This window comes from Nyctereutes procyonoides, unplaced genomic scaffold (genome assembly GCF_905146905.1).
Source record: "Nyctereutes procyonoides isolate TBG_1078 unplaced genomic scaffold, NYPRO_anot_genome, whole genome shotgun sequence".
Classification (NCBI taxonomy): Eukaryota; Metazoa; Chordata; class Mammalia; order Carnivora; family Canidae; genus Nyctereutes; species Nyctereutes procyonoides.
Window position 1 is genome coordinate 36,756,590 of NW_026575126.1, and position 6,073 is coordinate 36,762,662.

Below are 6,073 nucleotides of genomic sequence, written 5' to 3' on the forward strand. Positions count from 1 at the left end.
ACCAGACTTTACCCCTGCCCCTCCAGCCACCCCCCCCTCCCCCCATCTTCCCCCCCTCCTCTGTCCCCCCCCCCCCCTACCCTCCTCCCCCCCTCCTCCCCCCCCTCCTCCACCGCCCTCTCTATTTCCATTTCTTCATATTATTATCATACCTAATACTATTCCTTTTCTCCTATACTACACCCAGCTTTTCCACTCTGTATCACCACAATTTACAGCTAGACAACCGAAAATACTAACGCCTCATCACCGACCCCCCAAACCCACCCCCCTCCAACGATATATGCCTCCTCACCCAATACCCATCTCCCACAAAAAAGCTCAACCCACTTGGTGTCCTCCATTCCAATCTTCCACACCCATCAAGCCCCCTCCCCTAACTGCCCCAAGAAAACAGTAAATGTGCAGCAGAACCATAAACTCCTGTAAACCCAACGATCCGCATTACCGCCCCCCCACCCCCGTCCCCCCCCCCCCACCCCCCCCCCCCCCTACCCCCCCGCCCACACAATGAAATAAACCTCCCCCCCAACCCAAAGTACTAATCCCTAGCCACACTCTTAGTCCCCACACCACAACCCCACACCAATATTGTTTTCTTTTCCCTCTCATCCTTTCGTCCTCTCCGTACCCCCCCCCACCCCATACCCCCCCCCTAACCCACTCACCCCAACCACCCCCCGCGACCAGCACCACTCCGCCAACCTCCAGCTCATACCCGTCGCTCACCCTCAGTACCCGCAACCCTATCCTTCCGCTAGAACTCTCGTCAACCACACCCGTTACGTCCTCCTTTGCCCCCGCCCTCCCTTCCCCACCTTCCACCTCGTTTCGGGTCCCCGCGCATTCTCTTTCATCTTCCTGTTCGCTGAACCCCTGCGTCCCTTCTAGCCCCGTATGCCCGGAGAAGTCAGGAAGCATGTTGACATCACCCCCATCCCCCGTCGTCTATCTTCCGCGTTGTCATCGTGAGCACTGGCTTAATGTTTCGCCGGACCCCTTCTTGTGCGTTTAAGCCCTGTCGGTTTGGCTCCCGGGACACTAACAGACACCTGCGCCCCGGGAGAGTGCGCCGAGCTCCCTAAGGGCTGCAGCGCGCACGGCGGGGACCGGAGCAGCTCGGAGGGGCTCGGGAGCGGCTCCGGGAGGGGGCTGCGGGGCGGGAGCGCGAATCCAACAGCGCAGGCCCCGGAGCACAGGGCGCCGGGACACAGCCCAGGATCCGGCCTCCCCCGGGACAGGCAGAGGCCGGGAGGGCCCAGGACAGCGAGGACGCTCCTGCCCCGAGCTGAGCAGATCAGCGGCCCCGCCCCGGAGCCTCCAGGCCCTGCGGACGGAGAACCGAGAGCCCCGAGCCCCGTAGTTCCTGCGGAGGCTGAATCCAGGCTTCCAGAGTTGCCATAGCAACTGCGGCTGTTCCTCCTGGGGCCCCACGGGGTAAACAACCCCCGCTGAGCCCTGCAGCAGGCAGGGGCAGAGCAGCTCCCCCAAGTGCTAACACCTGAAAATCAGCACAGCAGGCCCCTCCCCCAGAAGACCAGCTGGACGGACCAGTGATACTCCCCCGTGTTCCAATACAACTTGTTTTTGGCCACTCTGCACTGAGCAAAATGACTAGAAGGAAAACCTCACCTCAAAAGAAAGAATCAGAAACAGCCCTCTCTCCCACAGAGTTACAAAATCTGGATTACACTTCAATGTCAGAAAGCCAATTCAGAAGCACTATTCTACAGCTACTGGTGGCTCTAGAAAAAAGCATTAAGGACTCACGAGACTTCATGACTGCAGAATTTAGATCCAATCAGGCAGAAATTAAAAATCAATTGAATGAGATGCAATCCAAACTAGAAGTCCTAACGACGAGGGTTAACGAGGTGGAAGAACGAGTGAGTGACATAGAAGACAAGTTAATGGCAAAGAGGGAAACTGAGGAAAAAAGAGACAATCAATTAAGGGACCATGAAGACAGATTAAGGCAAATAAATGACAGTCTAAGGAAGAAAAACCTACGTTTAATTGGGGTTCCCGAGGGCGCCGAAAGGGACAGAGGGCCAGAATATGTATTTGAACAAATCCTAGCTGAAAACTTTCCCAATCTGGGAAGGGAAACAGGCATTCAGATCCAGGAAATAGAGAGATCCCCCCCTAAAATCAATAAAAACCGTTCAACACCTCGACATCTAATAGTGAAGCTTGCAAATTCCAAAGATAAAGAGAAGATCCTTAAAGCAGCAAGAGACAAGAAGTCCCTGACTTTCATGGGGAGGAATATTAGGGTAACAGCAGACCTCTCCACAGAGACCTGGCAGGCCAGAAAGGGCTGGCAGGATATATTCAGGGTCCTAAATGAGAAGAACATGCAACCAACGAAGTACTTAAATCCAGCAAGTCTCGTACAATTTGTCAACCAGTACGACCTCAACCTCCACCCCCTGCCCTTCCTTCCCATGCTAGTACCAAATGAGACCACTCCCCTCCGCACATCCCGCCCAAAACCGGTTGGCCACAATCCCCCTACCCCTACCCCAAAACCTCCTCCTATTCCCTGACCCCAACATGCCCATCCAATGGCAACCACTCCCGCACCCCCTCTTCGCAGTCGAAACCTTCCATTCACCCCCCCCCCTTCCCTCCTCTAATTGCATACAACACGAGACACCAATTTAAGACCTCCCTACAAACCCACCCCCCCTGAAAAACCACTGATGGCTCCCCCCGAATCCCCAACCCAATGAAACACTCACCACTAACCCACCCCCCCACACCCGCCCCCCAACATCCTCTACCAATCTTCCTCCCCCCCGCTCATTCCCCAACTTCCTGCACAATGGCAATTGCCTACCAAACACAATATCCCCAACCCATGAACCCCCCCTCCCCTGTCCCAATCCCCCCGACACACTCCCACCCAATATCACCCTCCCCAGGAACATACTTCGAGAACTTAGAAACAAATTATTAAAAGATTTGTTTTGGAATCTCAGAAAAAGACCGCCAAACAGCCAGGGTGAATTTTAAAAAAAAGAAAACCATATCTGGGGTCATCACAATTGCCATATTTCAGGTAGTACTAACAAAGCTGTGTTCAACACGAAACAGAGTGGTACAACCATGGCACAAAAACAGACATAGCTATCATTGGCCCAGAACCTCTCCCCCATCCTGATGCCCCGCCTGTGCACTAAATGTACACCACCAAAACGAACCATTCTGTCCCTCTCCCGAACCCACTGCGCATCCCGACAGACAACCAACCATACCAGTGAAGCTGTTGTGTCCCCAAATTACCACCACCGCCTTGCTTCCCAGCCCCAGGCCCCACTCACAGCAGGCACCCTACCACGCCAGCTCTCCCACCACCCATGACCTATCACTTCACAACACTTTTCGCCCCTCAACCCAACCCCCACCCAGATCCGCCCCGCTCCTTAGGCACCACAGCCATTAATAAGCTTGTGGGCCGACAGTCACCGTCGAAGGACAGACAGGTGAATGTTCTCCATTTCATTTGGGGATAAAATAAAAAGCGAAATGAATAAAAGGTGCAGGGATACTCACTGTGAGTTCGCCATCACAGACATTTCACCACTCCCCACCCGGCCAACACCCGGACACATGTTTCCCCAGACCACTATGTGATGTAGGCGTGGTCGTCTTTATGGGGTGGATTTTGATGCCAGGAGTCCTTGCCCATGCTTGTACCACTAATCCCCCCAGTGCATCGCCCGATTTTTATAACAACGATACAGTTATGTCCCAATCCCCCACCCTACCCCCAACCAATACACCCCCGCGCCTTCCTTCTCCAACTGACGATCACTCCCACATCCCTGACCGCCCCTACCGCACCAATCCCCCAGCTCATAGTGACCCCACAATACTAAGCCTTATTCCCCGCCCCCCCCCAATCCCCAATAGCCCTACCATCACACCCCCCTCTAATGTACCACTCCCCCTTCCGTCCCCCCTCACTGCTTCTTACCATACTAACACACACCAGTACCCAAACGCCAAACCAAAAAGCAATGGCGTCAATCCCAGCCCATGTACTGATTATGTATGATTTGTATTCAGAACCACCTTCTCCTAAAGCCAACCAAGTTTGCACCACATTCAAATCCCAGCATTTACAACAGGGGGCCGTTCCAGCTGATACTGATACACAGGGTGTTATCACCTCGTGGGTAGGATGCCCCCTGTCCCGCTTAGTGCCCCCTGCCCCACTGATTCCATGCTTCAGTGGGAGCTGTGACCCTAAGTGTAGCCTCTTTTTCCCTGCGATCTCCTGCAACCTAGCCCCAGCAGCGGAAGTACAACAGGAGGAACAACCCACAGTTCCGGCATCCATGCTCGTTCCATCTCAATGATGCGCATCTTACCCCCCCAAACCCACCCACCGTACCCTCTCCGGTCTGCACAGGCCTAGATGCCACCGCTGGGGTCAGGCAGTGAGCGGACAAGTGTATGGGGCTGCACTGAGCTAGGGAGCAACTGGCGTTCATGTAGTATAATCCCGACTTGAGACGTCTCGGTGGGGGTTAGGGGTGACATGTGCCCTCCCCACCGGTACACCTGTCCCGCTGGCGGGAATGGTGCAGGATCCTGTGGTGCTTTATCCCCCGAGCTCGGCCTGGGATATCTGGGTGCAAGGGTCTGTGCTGCTGAAAACTCGGACGGACTTCCCCTCGGGCCACAGCTGCCAGAATACAGCAGGGCACAGGCTGTGCTGTCTATCGGCCTGGGACAAATATAGATTGCGTACCTACATCACATCCTTGGGCTGGCAGAGCGGATTTAGAAGATGTACAATGATATAAAAAGGGGATGAACAGGTAGACTATTATCGCCGAGACCGGTGTGAAGAATCAGGGTGTTGGATTACTTAGTCTCAAAGCGTTTTCTCCCCTGGGACCTAATAAGTGTAGGGTTTGGAGAGGTAGACACCCAGCTTGATGAATAGGTTCTTGTATTATTTAATATATTAATCTCAACCAACCACCCTCATTTCTCGCGTGCGCCCCCCCAATAACTACGATCTCATACGCGAATCCTTCAATGATCTACACATACCCTCACCGGTACACCGATACCGACGAAAACCGTACGAAAAAGAGAGAACTACAAAGGGACTGAGTGTGTGAGGTTCCCCTGTGCCAAGTGGGACCCAGCCACGATCCACCAACTTGGCCGCGCCACTAGGTAAATATACTTCTATCCCATGACTAGCATGCACCCAGAACCAAGATATTCCAACATCCAAGCAAGGCTTGTATCAGAAATCAGTGAAATATACTTACTTTTACAACCCATTCTGCAGGTCCCTGCCACAATTTCAACTCAAAAAAATGTTTTGAAGGACAAAAGAAGTAGGGGCAAACACCCAAGTTAAATCAGGTTTACTTACTACAAATTGTCCAGCTCCCCAACTCCCCACCCTCCCCCACCCCACCGCCCACCATCGTCACCCCCACACTTCCGCCCACCTTACAACCACCAACACCCCACCCCAGTCCCCTACTATAACAACGCCTCCACACCCTCACCACCCCCGACCCACACTCCATAAACCCAACCACTGCAAATTATTACAACAAGAACAACACAAACCCAAAAGGCAAAAAAACCCTAAAAAAAAAAAACCATATATACTAAGGGAAAGCTAGGAGCCATATATACAATTTATATAACAACACCAAGAAAACCCCAAAGAAAAAACCCTAGAACGATGACCAATAATAAAACAAAAGATCATCACAAATAAAACCAAAACCAGGACACAGGCCCCTTGACACTACATAACACCCGTATCGCCCAAACCAATCTTACCAGTAATCACAGACAATGCCAATTCCCCCGACCATCCCGCCACACTAGCCCCTAGCACCCCCTTCCACTCCATTCTGCCTGAACGCCGCCCCAGCTCTCCCCCTCCGTCCGCCCCCCCATACCACACATTCCCCCTTTAACTCCTCCAAATGCAACCCCTACTATCCCTCACCGCGCCAATCCTTTTCCGCCCGCCAACTTACCTCTCAATTTTGTCTACATTCCCCCCTCCCACCGCTTCGCAAAC